Genomic DNA, 21198 nt, shown 5'->3' with positions numbered 1-21198 from the left:
GAAACAGTACCCTCTTTTTACCTCTGAAGAACCGACGATTGGAGAGAAACATACCTAAGATTACAAGTAAGATGTGCCAGGCCTAGCATTAGAGCTAGGTCTGTCAGGGATCAAATTTGCCTTTTTCATTCCACCAGGCTTCAATCCCCTCAAAAAAGTACCAAAACACAAGATGGAGTAAATGACATTCAGAAGTCAGATAAGCAGGCGGTATTGGTAAGCAGCAGGGCTCTAAGCTCAAGCCAGGACTCTACTGTCCCATTGGAGAGATGGTAAGAGCAAGCCAGAACACAAGTGCTATATCTGGTAATGACGTCATACTTGGCACCAATAACCTTCACAAAGTCAGCTCCCAAGGCCCAGCGCTATCAAAGTGAAGCCAGAAGTCAGGGCACAAAGTAAATAGGGGGTAGAGCTGAGGTTCAGTGGGTATCATGAGAGTCCAGGAGGTCACCTATCTGGAATTGTATTCTGAACTCCTGCAACTGAGGGGTTGAAGCTGTTTAAATACCATTTGGAGCCATTGTCTTGGCTCCAGATTGGCCTGAAAACTAAAGTTGAGCCTTCAGGTAAGAAACTCCAAGTAGGGAAGAAGAGGGAGGTAAAGGCAGGAATTATGAGGTAGGGATGGGAAATTTTTTACTTCAGATCCATGCCAAATATAATAACTTTCCTTGAAATTTCTTCATCTATAAAATTGCCATCATGGCACTGTTAATGGCCTTCACTTCAGGCCAAAGGAAGAGGAAAGCAGGATAATAATCAAAACAATTCCAGAAAAAAAAATGTATTTTGCCAGAATTAGATCAAAACTTCATATTTCCAAACAGCAGCCTCACGCTGGCAGAGCTGGACCTTGGGAGCAGATTCTGGGACGCATGCTGGTGCCAGGCACAGTGACATTAGCAGCTGGCAGCCCTTCCCTGCCTGGCAGTGCACGCACCCTTCTGTGGGTACCGCCACCACTTCTTTACTCAAGTCATCTGATTAGTTTCCCGATCATATGGGGGTAGGGGAAGAAAGCTGGCATCAGAAGCAATGAGTAGAGGGACAGGTGACCAAGAAGGTAGAATGCCCCACAGTGACCGTCCTCTCCACTTCAGAAAGGGGCTGCTCTACAAAGACGGGAGGAGGGAAGAATTCCAAATTCAACCCCTGATTCACTAGGCTGTGAAGACAGATCCAGCTGAGTGCACTAGACTAACTGATTAATCAGTTCCCTTCTCTGCTCTGTGAGGGAAGCCACTGTCTCGAGGCACATAATTACATGCTGAGTGTCCTCAGGTGCCTGAAGGTGACAGCCAGGCTGGGCAGAGCTTTGAGTCTGGCTCTTTGGGGCTGGCTGCTTCTCCTCCCAGGTCAAGTGATGCCACTACTCCCAGCCTGAAAATGAGCCAGCTGGGGTCAAAGAGCGGGGTTGGAAAGGGAGACCTCCACCCCCAGTTATAGGCCAGGGCTCCTCAGGCAGCCACTATCAGGACTCTACCATGTTACCTGCACTGCAGCTCTCATGAAGCCTGGCTTCCCTCACCCACCACACACACACACACACACACACACACACGCACAGAGGAAAATCCTGGCAAAGGGCAGTTGGAACAACCAAATTCTTCCCTCTTAGCCTCAGTTAGCTCAAACGGGAAAACAGAGTTGAATAAGCAGAAAATTCTTAGAAAATCTAAATTACTATACCAACAAGGGACTGCTGCCAATTCAGTGTAGATAAATCAGCTTTCTCAGTAAGATAAACGGGCAATGTGAAAAAGATCACTTGTTTCAGATACAAAAGATTAACTAAAAAAAGATTTTTCTAATCAAAGAGTTAAAATAAATCTGAAGAAGTTTTCTGATCAGACAGTAGTCAATCCTCGTCATAACACTCTCCCAGAAAAGAGATCACACAATTAATATTACTATCTCATAGTCTTTGTAAAAAAAAAAAAAAAAAAAATTATTCTGTAGACATAAATTTCTAAAACTCCCTTAATTCTAAACCAAATGTCTACTACTGTCATTTTCAGTAGAAACAAAGTCAAGTTACCATTCATAAAAAAATAAAAGTGTCCATACAAGAATTCTTTCACCTCAATCTATTATTCTCCAAAAGAAAGGCAATCCCAAGTCATAAATGTTTCCTCAACTCTTTCACTATTTTCATTTTTTTCCTGAAACTCCCTCCAAACTAACCATGAGCTCAGGACTAATCATTTATTGGACAATGCAGCTGGTGACAGCTTTCACCAAGTGATAATGGCTTTTCTTCCAGGTGCGTTATCCACATCGGATACCAGTTCATGTTCTGTTTTTGCTTGTCTTTATTCCAAACAGCGGTCCCAATATAAAATAAAGAAGAATACGGAAGAAACAAAAGCAATTGGCATTGGAAACTCAATTAATGCCTAAGCTAATTTGTAGGGCACCTGAAAAATAATCCACTTGAAATTTAAATCAAAATGTAGCAAGGAAGGAAATGGTGCATGGCTACACCAACATAAACTACCAAAATTATAAAAAACTGTCAATAATTGCACATGACATTGGTGATTAATAACTTGTCAGCAATATAGCTTGCAGAATGGTTTGACTGTTGTGGGAGAAACTGATTTATTGAAGATGGGTGCCTATTTGTTTAAATGCCCATATGCTACCAAAGTAAAGTAAAAAGATGTTCATCCTGGGTGATTTTCCTAAGATCATCACCAAATGTTTTAATCTCAAACCAAATCAGGGTAAACTGCTTTTCTTTAGATAATCCTAAATGTCCCAGACCACTGGCTCTCAACCTTGGCTGCACACTGGAATCACCAGAGGAGTTTTAAAAACTTGATGCCTCGGCCCCATCTTCGGAGATTCTGATGTAACTGGTCTAGGTGTGACCTGGATATTAAGATTTCTTTTTCTCTTTCTTTCTTTTCTTTCTTTCTTTCCTTCTTTCTTTCTCTTTCTCTTTCTTCTTTCTTCCTCCCTTTCTTTGCTTTCCTTCCTTTCCTTCCCGTCCTTCCTTCCCTCCTTTTCATTTTCTTTTTCTTTCTTTTTCTTTCCTTTCTTTTTCTCCTCTCTTTTTCTCCTCTCTCCCCCCCCCCCCCCCCACCCCGCCTCTCTCTCTCTCTCTTTCTTTCTTTCTTTTTTCAGAGACCAAGAGGTCTCACTATGTTGCCCAAGCTACATTCGAATTCTGAGCTCAGGCAATCCTCCCACCTCAGCATCCTAAGAAGCTGGGTCTACAGCCTGCCACTGTGCCAAGATGTTACTTCGATTTTTCAAAGCTGTCCAGGTGATTCTAACATGCAGGTAAGGTGGGGATTCATTGCCTTAGACAATATTACAACATATCAATAAAAGTATGTAGTTCAAGCTTACTGTGTAACAACAATTGTGAATAGTTGAATAAACAGAAAAGTGTAGCACAGACCCTCCCTCCAGACCCTAGATCTAAGGGGAAGAAAGACATGTAATACAACAGTTAACGTACAGTACGCTAAGTGCTAAAACTGAGATGTAGAGAGCAGTGAAGCGTGCTCTGCAGGGGGTATCTTTACACAACCAGGCAGAGAAAGTCAGGGATGACTTCTCAAACACTATGATCAGGCTGGGTCTTGTAAGCTACGTGAGAGTCAACCAGGAGAAGGAAGTGGGGAAAGGCATTTCCAGAAGAAGGTTTAGAATGTGCAAAGGTCCAGAGGCTGGAGAGCACAGCCCCTACCTTGGATCTCTGAAAGTTCTACAGATAAGGCACAGAGTGGATATAAACACAAGAACGAAATAAGGCTGGAGTGGTTTTCCAGGGTACCTAGAGGGCTCAGACTAGTAATGCAAATGGGCCAAGCAGACTGAGTGTGAGACACCAGTTGGTATGGCAAACTGTCAAACCAAGGATGTCACAGGGGGCAGGGGGATGGTTGTTGTTGTTGCTTTTTTCCAGCCATGGCAAGCATGTGGGCTCAATATTGACATATTTTGCAGATTTTCAAGGGATGCTGAGAATGTGGTCCTTATGTGAAATTTACAGGTTTTTAAATGCTGAGCAGAACAAATAAGTCTGCAGGCCAGATTCTACCTACGGGCTACAGGTATGGGCTATACCTTTAACTACTGACAGATTTAAAGGTGGGGGAGGTAGTATCCAATTTAGATTCAAGTTCATTTTTTATTTTATTTTATTTTATTTTTGAAGCGGAGTCTCGCTCTGTCGCCCAGGCTGGAGTGCAATGGCACGGCCTTGGCTCATTACAACCTCCGTCTCCTAGGTTCAAGCAATTCTCCTGCCTCAACCTTCCTAGTAGCTGGGATTACAGGCACCTGCCACCACACTCGGCTAATGTTTGTATTTTTAGTAGAGATGGGGTTTCACCATATTGACCAAGCTGGTCTTGAACTCCTGACCTCAAGTGATCCACCTGCCTCGGCTTCCCAAAGTCCTGGGATTATAGGCATGAGCCACTGCACCTGGCCTCAAGTACATTTTTAAATGTGAAGTTGAACAGCAGTGCAGCAGAAGCAATGTAACAAGCATAATAGTACAAAGTTTTCCCCAGTAATCCTAGTCGAGGTACCACCGTTCTGAAATTAGTCCCCTACTTTTTCATTTCTCAAATTCAATACAGGAATTATTACTTTTAATAATGGAGGAAAAAAACAATTTGGCAAATATTAAGATGCAGATAAAAAGCACACTTATTAGACTTCAAAGTGATATAAATTACAGTCAGTACTGAATTACATATGCCAGTGGAATACAGAGTTAGTAATAAAAAAATCACAGATGATCTGCCTAGCTGGGCTAGGGCTCTAGGCCCTGAGCAGCAATCCTCTGTAGGCTGGGAACACAGCCAGCTTCCCAAGCAGGGCAGCCTGACAGCAGGAGGTGGAGAACCCAGATGCCAGGAGAAGGTCACACTGTCTCCAGAGAGTATTTCCCTTCCTCCATTTGAGTCCCACCTCAAACTCCTCTCCAAGGTCAATTTCCCAAACGTGAGGAAGGAGGCAGATCCCTTACACATGATGATCAGTCATCAGTACTATAGGGGCTAACCACAAATGTGCATCTTCCACACACTCTAAGAATCCGGAATCAATTTAAAGTCACAAGGCAAAGCTAGTGTGTACATTAGCCCCCATGCATGGCAATTAGAGCACAGAAAGAAGATGCTCAAAATATAAAAAGGTATTTGTGTAAATTTGGCAAAACATTTCACAAACATAGTTATCTATAAACAAAATTAGGAAATTGTAACATTTGTATGACCTAATAGATTTGTTTAGGGAAAAATAAAATTCTAAATGAGAAAATGAGAAATGGTAAGGAATACATCACAGATACATGGCTACAACTGATTCTCAAATAAAATAAATGGACAGAGGTACTGTCCAAGAAAGACTATTTATTCAGTAAAGAACTAATGCTTGATTTTTTTCTTCAGGTTTTCTCAAAAAGAGAAAACATATAATTACCATGTCTGGTAAAATGCCTGTAGTCTCCGCATGCCATTTCTAATTTTAGATATGGAAATGGGATTCTCTCAGGCATTCTGACTCAAAGATGGGTTATTGAACTTTGAAATATTAAATATCTGGAAGCTTAAACAATAACATTTATAATTCAACAAAAACAATGATCCTTTCTTTAACAGGGAGGAGGTTTTTTAAAAGTTAAATTGTATTTAACGATCTCAGCCGGGCGTGGTGGCTCATGCCTGTAATCCCAGCACTTTCAGAGGCGAAGGCGGGCGGATCACGAGGTCAGGAGATTGAGACCATCGTGGCTAACGTGGTGAAACCCCATCTCTACTAAAAATACAAAAAAAAAAAAAAAATTAGCTGGGCGTGATGGCAGGCACCTGTAGTCCCAGCTACTGGGGAGGCTGAGGCAGGAGAATGGCGTGAACCCAGGAGGTGGAGCTTACAGTGAGTGAAGATTGCGCCATTGCACTCCATCCTGGGCAACAGAGCGAGACTCTGTCTCAAAAAATAAATAAATAAATATAAATAAATAAATAAATTATATTTAACAATCTCTATGCTAAGTGTCTCTCAGTCTCAGTTTTTAAATATTAAATACTACATAAACTCAACAAAGATCTCTAAACACAAGAGGAAAAATACCTTTGAATGTGAAGGCTCAAAGCTTAACTTGAAAAACTGCTCTCTATCCATCAATTGTCATGCATAATTAAATAGCTAAATAAAGAAATAACAGCAGTAAAATTATTAGAAGAGATTGTTTATCAGCAAAAAAAAAAAAAAATAGAGCCACCTAAGTGGAGCCATAAGGCATGTCTATATATACTAGTATGAACACTTTTCATTGTTTTATCTAAATTTGTCTGACATACCATTTTAATTTTTTCTTGATTCAGAAATTATTTGTACAAAAATTACCAATGATCTCTCTAAAATATGACATAAGTTCTTAATTTCTGAAGTTATTATTCAGAGAAAGTAATTTTGATTAAACAAATCATCAGACGCTGGAATAGGGATGGTCCTGTCAAACAGAGAGGATTGGACTAATGACACCACATAGAAAAGAAGGAAAGTGAATGGTATGAGCATATGACTGCCTACTTTTGGGGGAGGGGAGAACATCTCTTTCTGCTGCTCCTGGTTTATCTTTTGAGTTAGCACCCTAAATGTCCCCTACGCATATTTTACACTGAGATGGTGAGTTAACCTTAGGATTCGCCTTAATGCTGCAGCCAGACCATCTGGCCAGCACTGTTTCTTCCATTTTCACCTCTTTGAGCTTTCTGGAGTATCCAGGTATCTTGAAGTTAATCCATGAAGGGAATTTTGTCAGTCTGCATCTTAATAGAGTCCATGTTTTATCTCCAAGAGTCTGTACAGCCATACCAGTGATAAGAGTAGTGAGACTTTTTAATTCAAAAAAATTTTTAATTGTGCCTGGTTTTTTCATCCAAACTCTGTATTTGCCTCTTTACCTTTTAAAAAGTACACTGCCCCAGGAGGACTATTGCTTTTGCCAGGATAAAAGTGAAATTTAAACTCAGGTCTTTGTGAATTTTTCAAAGCCCATGCTCTTTCTACTATACCACACTGTCTCCTAGTATAACTTTATTAGGCATATTTAAAATTTACAGTGTAAAGTATGAATATGTGTGTATCCATATGCATGTTTTCCTCAATGCATCTGCCACTCACTTTCCCTACCACAAGAATGCTCTGAGGGCTAAAAAGAACGTGAGAATGAAGTGCCCAGCTCAGAGCTCAAAAACATTAGTGTTCTTCCTAACGATCATATGAGACCTTGTCGTCTACCTTTTAAAAATGAAAACGTTCTAACACAGAGTAAATTGCTCACCCGCATGGGGTCACATCAACACCATGAAACCTCAGTTCCAAGCCGGATTGTAGATTTCTAACCACTTACTCAGCTGGCATTCCACAACCTAGTTACATAATGACCAGATCCCTCTCTCCTAATTACATGGCCAGGTACTGTCACAGATCCCTGACCAGGGTTAGGGACCCAGGGACCCAGGGTGAGAGAACAGAAGGTAAAACCATGAGGGCAGAGTTGAAAGAAAACTACAGCTTTCTGAAACACTGTGAAACCAAAAAGACTAAGATGAGTCTTTGCCATGTAAGGAGGCAGTTGAGAGAGGAGGAGTATTACAGAGTTAATTCCTAGGACAAGATGTCTAAGTACAGGATGCTGGGCAGAACCCGAGGTAGCCACCAAGATGACTCTGTGAAGTCATAAGGAAAGCACTTCTGAAGCTAAGGGCTTGGGTGTGGGGAGCTGTTGCATTTACAACCAAGGCAATGGACACAAACAGCTCTAGGGCAGATTAGGCAGTAGCTAAAAGTAAGAAGAAACAGGAAGGAATGCTGGAAATGACTATATAAGTTCAAACTATGTATGAAACGAAGCCATGGGAACCTATACAACATATATAATCTGTAGATAATATAAACCCCAAACCTCCTATATATGACAGTCAAATTACCTCAGGCTGAGACACTGTGGGAGAGGAAAAATACTAAAAGGGAAATGCACTAGAGGCAGGGACACAGTTTTCAAAACAAAACAAAACAAAACAAAAAACTGCAGAAGTCCCCTGAGTAAAATCAAGAGAGTGCAAGTTATCTCAGCATAAACAGGCAGGCACTGCTCTGCTGGAGGACTGTGCTATGCCAAGTTTCATCACATCAGCACAAGAGCTCCCTGGCACGTGGGAACAAACATAGTCTGAATCATTTGCTGTTGTGCACGAAACTTAGAAAATATAGATGGTTCAGCTCTAATATTCTTCATCCTGTGACTGTCCATGGTCTGGTAGTCTTAAATTGGACAATGTTCTCAGTCCCAGGTTACTACTTCTCTAGTCCTGCAACACATAAAACCCATTTACTTAACAAATTTCACTTTGCCCCAAGTGCAAAATGTCCTTCAAAGCAACGGTTTTATGTTCGTATTCAGGAAAGGCTGACTCTGGCCCTTAAATGGATAAACCTCCTAGATAAAAATCACCAATGTTTGGGATAGTCTAAGCAAATACAGCAAAAAACATGAAAAATATCTTTGCTTTTTCCCTTATCAATATTAAAGGACAAAAAATTCCCGTGTGTGTGTGTGTGTATGTGTGTGTGTATATATATCGCTAAACATTTAGTAAACCTTACCACTCCCCTATTGAAAAATAGACCTAGTTATATTCCTACATATATTATATATTTCTCAAATAAATTCTCTAAGCTTACCTATGGCAAAGCATAACACTCACTGAACAGGCTTCATATGCAGAAATATATATAAAAATGAAAACTTTATGCAGCCTTATTTTTAAAAATCACAGAACATGTAAATTGGCTTGTATTTTTAAAACCTTTCTTATCCAGAACATGTGAACTGGCTTGTATTTTTAAAATCTACCTTATCCAAGTCCCTACAAAGGACTCAAACTCATCCTTTTTTATGGCTGCATAGTATTCCATGGTGTATATGTGCCACATTTTCTTAATCCAATCTGTCACTGATGGACATTTGGGTTGATTCCAAGTCTTTGCTATTGTGAATAGTGCTGCAATAAACATACGTGTGCATGTGTCTTTATAGCAGCATAATTTATAATCCTTTGGGTATATACCCAGTAATGGGATGGCTGGGTCATATGGTACATCTAGTTCTAGATCCTTGAGGAATCGCCATACTGTTTTCCATAATGGTTGAACTAGTTTACAATCCCACCAACAGTGTAAAAGTGTTCCTATTTCTCCACATCCTCTCCAGCACCTGTTGTTTCCTGACTTTTTAATGATTGCCATTCTAACTGGTGTGAGATGGTATCTCATTGTGGTTTTGATTTGCATTTCTCTGATGGCCAGTGATGATGAGCATTTTTTCATGTGTCTGTTGGCTGTATGAATGTCTTCTTTTGAGAAATGTCTGTTCATATCCGTTGCCCACTTTTTGATGGGGTTGTTTGTTTTTTTCTTGTAAATTTGTTTGAGTTCTTTGTAGGTTCTGGATATTAGCCCTTTGTCAGATGAGTAGATTGCAAAAATGTTCTCCCATTCTGTAGGTTGCCTGTTCACTCTGATGGTAGTTTCTTTTGCTGTGCAGCTGGAATCCATCATTCTTAGCAAACTATCACAAGAACAGAAAACCAAACACCGCATGTTCTCACTCATAGGTGGGAACTGAACAATGAGATCACTCGGACTCAGGAAGGGGAACATCACACACCGGGGCCTATCATGGGGAGGGGGGAGGGGGGAGGGATTGCATTGGGAGTTATACCTGATGTAAATGACGAGTTGATGGGTGCAGCACAGCAACATGGCACAAGTATACATATGTAACAAACCTGCACGTTATGCACATGTACCCTACAACTTAAAGTATAATAGTAATAAATAAATTATAAAATAAATAAATAAATAAATAAAGTTACAGTAGATAATTAAAAAAAAATAAATAAATAAAATAAATAAAATCTACCTTATCCAAGTGTGTTTAAATGTTGCCTAAATTGTTAATTATTGTTTTCTACCTAAAACAATACAGAAAATACAATACAGAAAAATACAGAATTATAAGGATGCCAGACCTTCCAGTTCTTAGAATACATTATTAATCCAAGAGAGCCTAGGTGCAGAATCAGAGGTGAAGAACCAAACAGAGCAGAAATAAAACAGCATGTTAGTTGAGAGTTTTAAAGATATATGACAAATCACCTGGCTTGCAAGTGTAATTATCATCGGAATTGTTAAAAATGACCACAACTTTGGCTGTTAAAATATTACATGCTATTCAAGCAAAGAAATTAAATTTAAAAAAAAAAAAAGCTCAGAAGATTTTTCCCTACATCAGCCAACTGGCTTATGGCTCCAAAACATTCTTGATATCATTTTAGGCTACTAAGAAAATCTACCTCAATATATCATGTATTTTCAATTTCTCCATTTAAAAAAGTATTAATGCTTCTCAGAATAGGGGATTTGGGGGAAAAAAAGTATTAAAGATTTTGACAATAGCTGAAGGTCACGAAGAATTGATATAAGTAGAACATAGGTCTCTCCCTGTTTTCCCAATCCACCACACAACAGTGACCTACAGACAGGAATGTTAATGATACAATTAAAAGTTCTCTAAAATTAAAACTGTCTAAAGGAAAAAAGCCTCAGAAGAAATCATATTTTAGTATGAAATACTAAAGGCTAAAAATGGTCACCTCTAAATTGAATAATATCCTGAAATAAAAAGAATAGACAATTTAAATAATTTAACTGTTTTTAAAATCAGTATGCATACTTTTTTTCTTGAATAACTGAAGGAAAATATGGCATGAATAAAAAATACTATTCCTTTATTCATGCATTTAACAAACATTTATTGAGTACCAAATGCAGGCCAAGTAGTGTCCTAGGCACTGAGGATACAGCAATTAACAAAAAGTCCCTATCCTTGCGAGACTTACATAATAGGGAGGTGAGACATACAATACACACACAAATAAATAATAGGCCAATAGATACTGAGTGGCAGGGAGAAAAACCAAGCACAATAAGGGGTTGGGAAGTATCAGAAAATAGAGGGCAAGTCCTATTTTATATATAGCGGTCACAGAAGGCCTCTCTGATAGGTGACATACAAGTAGAGACCCAAAGAAAGAAAAGGAGCAAGCCACGTGGATAAGCAGGGGAACATGTTCCAGGCAAAATGAATACCAAGCACAAAGGCCCAGGATATGAACACGCAGGCACATCTGAAAGATACTGAGGTTTTGGTTACAGACCAACACAATAAAGCAGTATCACAATAAAGAGAGTCACACAAACTTTTGGTTTCCCGCTGCACATAAAAATTATGTTTACACTATGCTGTAGTCTATTAAGTGTACAATAGCATTATGTCTAATAAAAACAATGTACATACCTTAATTAAAACTAGTTTATTGCTTTTAAAATGCTGACAGTCATCTGAGCCTTCAGCAATTTTGCTGGTGGAGGGTTTTGCCTCAATGACTGATAAAGGTGGCGATTGCTGAAAGCTGGGGTAGGTGTGGCAATTCTTAAAATGAGGTTGCAATGAAATTTGTCATCTTTCATGAAATATTTCTCTGTAGCACATGATGCTGTTTGATAGCATTTTCCCCAGAGTAGAACTTCTTTAAAAATTAGAGTCAGTCCTCTCCTAGCCTGCCGCTGCTTTATCAACAAAGTTTATGTAACATTCTAAATCCTTTGTTGTCATTTCAACAATGTTCACAGCATATTCACTAGAATAGATCCCATTTCAAGAAACCACTTTATTTGCTCATGTATAAGAAGCAACTCTTCCTCATCTACTAAAGTTTGATCATAATATTACAGAACTTCAGCTACAGAAATTCAGGCTCCACTTCTAATTCTAGCTCTCTTGCTATTGAACCACCCAAAGTCATCCAAGAGGGTTGGAATCAACTTCTTCCAAACTCCTGTTAATGTTGATATTTTGACCTCCTTCCATGAATCACAAATGTTCTTAATGGCAATTAGAATGGTGAATCCTTTCCAGAAGCTTTTCAATGTGCTCCGCCCAGATCCATCAGAGGAATCACAATCTATGGCAGCCACAGCCTTACAAAATGTATTTCCTAAATAATAAGACCTGAAAGTCAAAATTACTCCTTGATCCATGGCCTGCAGAATGGATGTTGTGTTAGCAGGCATGAAAACAACATTAATTTCCTTGTACATCTCCATTAGAGCTCTTGGGTGACTAGGTGTATTGTCAATGAGCAGCAATATTTTGAAAGAAATCTTTTTTTCTGAGCAATAGATCTCAATAGTGAGCTTAAAATATTCAGTAAACCATGCTGTGAACAGATGTGCTATCATCCAAGCTTTGTTGTTCCATTTTGAGAGCATAAGCAGAGTAGATTTAGCAAAATTTTTAAGGGCCATAGGTTTTTTTGAAATGGTAAATAAGCATTGGCTACAACCTAAAGTCACCAGCTGCATTAGCTCTTAACAAGAGAGTCAGCCTGTCCTTTGAAGTTTTGAAGCCAGGCCCTGACTACTTCTCTCTACCTATGAAAGTCTTAGATGGCACCTTCCTCCAGGAAGGCTGTTTTGTCTACAATGAAAATCTGTTATTTAGTGTAGCCACCTTCATCAATTATTTTAGCAATATCTTCTGGATTACTTGCTGCTTCGCCTTGCGCTTTTTTTTCTTTCTTTTCTTTTCTTTTTTTTTTTTTTTTGAGCCGGAGTTTCACTCTGCCACCCAGGCTGGATTGCAGTGGCGCGATCTCAGCTCACTGCAACCTCCACCTCCCGGGTTCACACCATTCTCCTGCCTCAGCCTCCTGAGTAGCTGGGACTACAGGTGACCACCACCACGCCCAGCTAATTTTTTTTGTATTTTTAGTAGAGACAGGGTTTCACCGTGTTAGCCAGGATGGTCTCAATATCCTGACCTCATGATCCAACCGCCTCGGCCTCCCAAAGTGCTGAGATTACAGGCGTGAGCCACTGCGCCCAGCCCACCTTGCATTTTCATGCAAGAGAAGTAGAGAAGACTTCTTTACTTACACCTCATGAAGCAATCTCTGCTAGCTTTCAACTTTTTTTCTGCAGCTTCCTCACCTCTCTCAGGTTTCACACAGTTCAAGAGAGTTAGGGCCTTGCTCTGGATCAGGCTTTAGCTGAAGAGAATGTTGTGGCTAGTTTGATCTTCTATCCAGGCCACTAAAATTTTTCCCATATCAGCAAGAAGGCTGTCTTACTTTCTTGCCTTTCTTGTGTTCACTGGAGTAGCACTTTTGATTTCCTTCAAAAACTTTTCCTTTGCATTCACAACTTGGCTGTCTGTTCCAAGAGCCTTAGCTGCTGGCCTGTCTCAGCTTTCAACCCGCCTTCCTCACTAATCTTAATCATTTCTAGCTTTTGATTTAAAGTGAGAGACATGGGATTCTTCCTTTCACTTGAACACTTAGAGGCTATTGAAGGGTTACTAATTGGCCTAATTTCGATATTGTTGTGTCTCAGGGAATAGGGAGGCCTAGGAGAGGGAGAGGGACTGAAGAATGGCGGGTCAATGGAGTAGTCAGAACACACACAGCATTTAAGTTCATTGTCTTCTATGAGTGTGATTCGTGGTGCCCCAAAACAATAACAATACCAAGTATCACTGACCAGAAAACACCAGGACAGATATAATAATAATGAAAAAGTCTGACATATTGAAAAAACTACCAAAATATAGCAGAGACATGAAGTAAGCACAAGCCATTGGAAAAATGGTGCCAATAATCTTGCTCAACACGGGGTTGCCACAAACCTTCAATTTGTTTAAAAAAACAAACCAAAAAAAAAAAAAAACTGCGGTGTCTGTGAAATGCAATTAAGTGCAATAAAACAAGATGTGCCTGTACCTGGAGTGCTGAGGGTTAGAAAAAGTGACAGAGTGAGCATGGGAGAGCGGAGTGAAAGGAGGTCATTGTGTTTACCCTAGATTATCCAAGGTATTTGGAAATAACTGGCTTCAGTAAGTGAAGGGAAAGAAAGGCAGGAAGGGAGAGTGAAAGAACAGGAGCTACATTTCATTGAGTTCCTATTCAATGCCCGATAAAGCACATTATCTCTTTTATTCTACACTCTTATCCTAATTGGGTGTTCCACACCAATGTATACACCTGTTTCACAGATGAGACTCAGAGAAGTCAGGAGAAAGCTAGTAAAGAGGAGAATCAAATTTAAATGCAGATCCCTCTTACTCCAAAGTTCAAGCCCTTGGTCATGCTCCTCTGTTTCCCTGAGATAGCCAAAGGTAACAGCTGAGATAGCCAAAGATAACAGGTGGACTACTCAAACTAATTGAGGTCCCACAAAGAGCAAAGTGAAGCTGCACCGCTGACACACTTATGATTCTTCTATGAGTACATTCTTCTCAGGGATTCTTATTTCTTTTCAGATCACCCAAAGGAAGATATTTAATGTGCTATCTGATGTAAGAGATATTTTCAAAAACTGAGGATTATGATTGGGGCAGGAAAAAAGGTAGCAGAGATGCAGCACAGAAATACCATCACAGAGACTAGGCAGCTCATTCTACCCTTCCCCAGACCCCACCCAACCTCCAGGCCTCTGCAGAAGCAACCTCCCAAAAAGAGAGCTATAAGTATGCAAATCCAAAAGGAGGTGATGGTGGAGGCAAGAAATGCTCGCAGGTTTTCCTTTGCCTTACTCCAATTTTACAGGAGGGCATTTGAGCAGATATCATATACCTTTTGTCTAAAACGTACATAATGTTCAAACAACAGAGTGGAGATTTATTCTTTTAAGCATTCCCAGACCAGGTTTTCCTAGGCTTCCAGGTTTGAATTAGGAGAAGGAAGTTGAGAGGAGGAAGTCCCTGGTTGCTGGTTGGTTCCCTGATTCAGATTTCGGGGAAATCAGTTAAGGAATTTCGCTAAGATCAACCTTATTAGGGCTTTCTCTGGGGAAATAACTAGCCGAAATCACTAGCACTGAGTACTGGTTAGCAAAGCCACTATGAGATCAAAGAGCTACAGACAAAACCTGGGGGAGCCCTGTGAGGCTTCACGAAGAAATAAGTGGGGGTAAGTTTGCAGTCTTCCTAAAAGTGAAAAGGTAAACAAGAATAAAATTAAGTAGTGACTGAAGACAGTTTACTCACCTGGGGAAATGTACTTAACGTGTAAATATGATCTGTATTACTTTTAAATTGTTCGAGATTGTATCAAGATAAATTTGCCATATAAAGTTACTCATTAATGTTTTATCTTCTAAACTGATTCTAGAAACATGATAAAAAGGCACACAGAAAGTCTCCCAACCTCATTTCTTTTACAGCTAGAGAAAATCAGGTTGGTGATGAGGCACTGCACCCAACTGAAAGAGATCACAGTCACAACTGGGGTCTGAGGGTTGTTTTGCTAACACTAGGGGAGCAGTTCTCACCCAGGGGCAATTTTGCCCCCACCAGGGTACGTGGCAATGTCTGGAGTCAGTTTTGTTTGTGGGGGTGGGAAGGTTGGTTGCTACTATCATCTAAAGGGCAGAAGCCAGGGATGCTGCTAAATAAACGTCCTACAGTACACAAGACAGCCTCCACGACAACAAAAAATTGTCCAGTCCAAAATGCTAACCGTGTTAAGACCAGATCTAAACCCTGGTCTAGAGCTACTTAGAAAAGGGGGCAGTGCCTTTTTTTAAAATGACAAATTTTGAAAAATTATTGTGAAAAAAAATGCTTATTGATGGATTGGAATTTTGAAGAAAAGACATGCCAATACATTATACAATCTGCTATGTATGTGGCACTTTCCCATTTTCATCTTTTCCAGTCCTTAAGTAACATTTCTTCCTTCCTGGAAATCTTATTCCCTGCATGGGAGTGAGGCTCACCTGAAGTTAAAGCAGCAGCTTTTATCTTTCTCAGGCAGATATGGACTCAGTCAAGCCATCCCAGGTTCATCTTCTCCCAGGCTCAGCCACTGCCTCAAATCAGACCATTTCACCATTACCTCCTGCCTTTCCTCTTTCTCTAAAGCAAGCTTGTCCAACCCTCCACCCATGGGCCACATGCAGCCCAGGACAGCTTTGAATGAGGCCTAAGCACAAATTTGTAAACTTTCTTAGAACATTCTGAGATTTTCTTGCAATTTTTTTTAAGCTCACCAGCTATCATGTTAGTGTATTTTATGTGTGGCCTAAGACAATTCTTATTCATCCAATGTGGCCCAAGGAAGCCAAAACTTTGGACACCCCTGCTACAAAGTGAAGATAAGAATCTTGCTCTCAGAGGGTGTTGTTTGAATTAATCAGTCCTTTAAGAACTTCGTGCTTTACAATGAGGACAAAAGAGGCTAAGTGTTTTAGAAGTTACAAATGATACTTCCTTGCTGCTTGGAGCCATTAAAAGAGTAATAATAAAAATATGTAAATCAAACTACAAAGTGAACATCTTTTCCTCTCATACCAAATGCTTTTCAGTGAATATTCTTGTCTAAAATTTCATGTTATGTGCATATGGCTGGAAGCTAGAGTTTTATCATGAGGAGAGCTATTGGACACAGACACACTAGTCACAGTAGGGTTCTCAATTCCTTCAACCAATTCAGAATGCCCTTTTCCCCACTCATCAACTATCAGATTTAATATAGTGATCATCTTTAAGTAGCTCGACAAGTAATTTGTCATTCCAGAACACAGAACCTGAATATATATGATATACTAAAATAATTCCTCCATAAGCCAAAAGTTGAATCTGCCCAGATAAAGACAGCAACAAAACCTCTGTTAAAGAGGCCCCAGATAAAATGGATTTCCTGTGGCTGAGTTGCTCAAAGTTAAAACAGAACCAGGCAGACATAGCTGGGTGAGGGAGCAGTCCTGTACTCTATTCTCAGATGTAAAAATAGCACAGGACCTCCCCTTTCTACAATCAAGCCAAACCAGTTCCTGCTGTCAGTGCCAAGACAAACTGCAGCCAGAAACCCACACCCCAGTTTTATTTGTAAAATAAACATCTAACAGACTTCCGGTTTCCAGCTTGGAAACCAACCAATCAGAGCTCACCTGCCCCAGCCAATTAGGCTCAGCTGTATCAACCAATCAGGATTCAGTTGTCTTGATAAATCAGAACTGAGCAAGTTTTAGTCCTTCATTTGCATAAACAAACCTGATTGATAACCTGGGCGGGAACTTTTGTTGGAACCCTGCCATTGTTCTCTGGAATGCACCTTTGTTTTACACCTAAGGCTGCCTCTCCTCAGTTTGCAAACTGTCCACTGAAATAAAGTCTCTTTCGTTCAAATTCCTTTTTAGAGAACTTTTGTTCATATCCCCAAAGTTCACCTTCTAAAAGTCCAAGCCATGGAAGAATTATATTTCATGGAAATCAACATACACAACACTTTACTGAGCTTATTTTAAATCCTCTACAAGGAGAGATGCAGCTCTTACCATATTTCTTATCCCAAAACACATTGGAAGGCCTGACATAGGGGCAACTTTTTATTCAACAGGGTAACCATAGGTCATCTCACGTGCCACAGATCATAATGACTTGACAGAAATGTGTAGATGCAGCATTTCAATTATCAACGTACCTCTCACCAACAGTGAACTCTGTCTCTATATGGCTCTTTCAAACTTGCTCATCTCAAGAAAGGTCCCATCCAACTCCACGATTCTATTTTTCTAGTATTTGGAAAGGTTAATAGAGTTTTAATAACCTACAAGTTTTAAATCACTTCTCTTTCTCTTTCTACCTATCAAATCTCTTTATCATACTACATTCTCAAGGAGGTAGAGACCTAAGTGTGGGCAGCATGTAGTGACTTCCTTCCAAATAGTGAGGTATGAAAAAGAGGTGGGTGAGGATAATTTCACAGGTGAGAAACCTGACAAACACTACCTCAGCCAGATGATCAAGGTTAACATCAAAAGTCATAAGTCATGTCAGTTACACATTCTTGATATGATAGGCACTTTACCTCTGTGACCTTCCATCTAAAACCACCATAACCCCAATCTAATGAGAAAAACATCAGACAACCCCAAACTGAGGAACATTCCTCAATGAGCTGTGCTGGTTGGTAATCATATATCAATGTGCTGGGAGAGTGACTGTGTCCTGAAGACAAAGAAACTCCTCACTGGGGACCCTTTCAGACCTCACCCTATGTAATTCTTCATTGGCTGTATCCTTTATAATAAAACTGTAATCATAAGTATAGCACTTCCCTAAGTTCTGTGAATCATTCTAGCAAATTACTGAATTGTAGCCAGTTGGTCAGAAACACAGATAGTCTGGGAACCCCAGAGTTTGCAGGTATCTGAAATGAGAAGAGCCTTAGGGACGACTGTGCTCTCAGCCTCTGAAGTCTGCACCAACTCATTGTGGTTAGCTTCAGGATTGCACTGCAAGTATGAACTTTAGTTAATAATAGTGTATCAATATTGGCTCATCAATTGTGACAAATATAGTATTGCAAGATGTTAATAATAGGAGAAACTGGGTGTAAAGCATATGGGAACTCTGTACTATCTTTGCAACTTCTCTGCAAACCTAAAACCATTCTAAAATTAAAAGCTTACTTTAAAAAATACATCTTCATCTGAATTCTAAGCTACCAAATCACCATCAAATATAACTGATCTTCGGTACTAAGTTGTTACTTAAGTGGTCATAACTTTTCATATTATACCACAATATCCAAGGAATTATCATAAACTAAATGATACTAATAAAAATAACTAAAAGTTAATTATAAGAGCATATTACTTTAATCACCTCTGATTAGCTAACCTCAAAAATTAGTTATGTGTATTAGCCTCACTTTGAATTTTAATCTACCTACTTACGTACCTACCTACAAGTAAGGATTTCTTTCTTGTTCTCCCGCAAAGGATAGTATTATGAATATTACCTGGGTACATGCTGACATTAGACCATTACCACAGTAGTTCAGCCATAAGTTAACACACACCCATATATCTTAGGCATGTGAAAAACTCCAAACCCCCCTTACACTAAACTCCCATGAGATCCCTCAAGATCTGGTTGTTGACTGAACAGTTCCATCCTTCTCTTTCTAAAATAAAAAAAGCTCATGTCACCTTTGCAGTAGTGTCCCTCTGCCTAGAATGTTCTTCCTCCAGATCTTAATACAGCTGGCTCCTTCTTGTTATTCAGGGCTCAGTAAAATGTCATTTTATTCAAGAGGCCTTTCCTGTCCATCCAATCTAAAGAAGCACTCCTAACACTCATTATTTCTCCCTGTTTATATTTTTATCACATTACTAATCATTATCTGATTATTTCTAGTTTAATCTGCTTTTTATTCTCTCTTCCTATCCACTGGAAAGCAAATTTCATAAGCACAGGGACCCTGCCTGCCTTGATCACTGTTCTAATGTCAGGCCCTAGAACAATACCTGTCACAGAGTAAGTGCTCAGTGAATGGTTTTTGGTTGAATGAACGGATAAAATGAAACTAGATTTAAAGAAAATTATTCAATAAGACTAAAATATAAGCTATTAAGAGAAAAATAAATAAACTTACTGAGACCTAGTTATGCTGCTCCAGTTCTTTGGGCACATATCTCATTAAGGTTTTACAAAACTCTGTAAAGTACACATTATTATCCCTACTTACTATTTTCAGATGAGAAATAGAGGCTTTAGGTTTAAAGGTTTAATAAGGAGTTCAATGGCATCTGACTGACTCTAAGCCTATGCCTTTTTCCACTCCTTCTTTGACGTATAAACCCATTGTTCATTTTACGTCTCTCTTTAAATGATCGCATGAAAACCGGGATGCCTAGTGCAGTGACTGTCACTGTGGCCTTAGCCTTATAAAACTAGTGAGAGACCAGAAGATAGAGTAGTGCTAATCGAGTTTGGCACAATGAATGAAAATACTGGGAGCCAGTGAGAATGTTTACAAGTCAAAAGACCTTCTGGATCTCTCTTTAAACTAAAGGATGACTTAAAGAAACCCCCTCAGAATCCTCCTCCCATGAACACTGTACAAATACAACCTGAAAATAACTCTTAACAGATCAGCTTAAATCTGACTAACATAATCCTCAACAATTTCCTTCCCAGGTCAAACACACATACTTTGAGACTAACATGAATGAGAAAATATGAAAATTGTTCTACACATAAATCTAAATGCCAACCCTTAAATGACCCATATATTGCTGGTTTTCCCATGGTAATCTCTGCCATCCCTCTGCGACTTCTCTGCAGCCTGACTCTGTCACTCTGTTCTGCCTCCAAAAAGAAGACACAATTGCACAGAGCATTCCCAAGTAATGTAACCTCAGCAAGTCAAGTTTTCATGACAGTAATACATCCCATCCTCAGAGTATCTCCACTGTATCACAGGCTCTCCCTCCTGTCCCTCTGCTTTCCGAAATCAGTGTTCCCAAATATGACCCTCTCTACTAGTAGAGCCCCCACAAAAAAAAGGTGTTCATCTCCCTGAATTTGCTCCTTCACTGCCAGGCCAGTTTGCCTTCCCCAACTTATTTTGTCTTGTTATATATTTACATACAACATATTTGCAAAAACTGCACTGCATTTTTACCCTGATAAAATACTTTTATACATTACAGTTAAAGAAGCATGCTTAATTTCTAAGGTGCTATGGAGGAACAAGAATATTAGTAAACATTTAGTAAATGTTAAAACATTAGTAAATGTTAAAAATGATCATCTGAACTCACAAACAAAATTAATGTCAAATAAACAAACAAGTCATTTATCAGTATAATATCATCAAAATTAGTTAATAACAGCTCATGTAACTAAGAAAGATGTCAAAGCCCTACCTCACAGCCCTCTGTATCTGTGTGTTCTGCATCCTTTGACACAACAAACCATGGATCAAAAATATTTGGGGAAAAAAAATGGATGGTTTTATGTACCAAACTTTGTAAAAACTGTTTTTCTTGTCATTATTCACTAAAGAATACAGTATAACAACTATTACATACAACTTACACTGTATTAGGTATTATAAGCAATCTAGAGATGATTTAAAGTATACAAGAGAATATGTGTAGGTTATATGCAAGTACTATGCCATTTTATATTAGGAAATTGAGCATCCATGTATTTTGGTATCCACAGTGGGGAAGGGTGTCCCAGAAGCAATCTCCTGCAGATACCAAGGGAAGACTATACACACATGATCATGTGAGATTCATACT

At 39.4% G+C, this 21198-nt stretch overlaps 1 protein-coding gene and 1 long non-coding RNA gene across 3 annotated transcripts in view; both read right to left on the bottom strand.

Annotated features, from left to right (window-relative positions):
- The window catches only part of PPM1L (protein phosphatase, Mg2+/Mn2+ dependent 1L), a 309827-nt gene that overhangs the window by 254529 nt on the left and 34100 nt on the right, over positions 1–21198 (bottom strand). The gene's annotated exons all lie outside the window — the stretch shown is intronic.
- On the bottom strand, positions 2946–20657 carry LOC126948320 (uncharacterized). The gene is made up of 2 exons (XR_007723396.1): positions 9962–20657; positions 2946–8893 (listed from the first exon to the last, which is right to left on the bottom strand). It is a non-coding gene; the product is annotated as an uncharacterized LOC126948320 (long non-coding RNA).

This window comes from Macaca thibetana, chromosome 2 (assembly GCF_024542745.1).
Source record: "Macaca thibetana thibetana isolate TM-01 chromosome 2, ASM2454274v1, whole genome shotgun sequence".
Taxonomy (NCBI): Eukaryota; Metazoa; Chordata; class Mammalia; order Primates; family Cercopithecidae; genus Macaca; species Macaca thibetana.
Note: the sequence above shows the minus strand (reverse complement) of the source record. Positions and strands in the feature narration are given on the sequence as shown.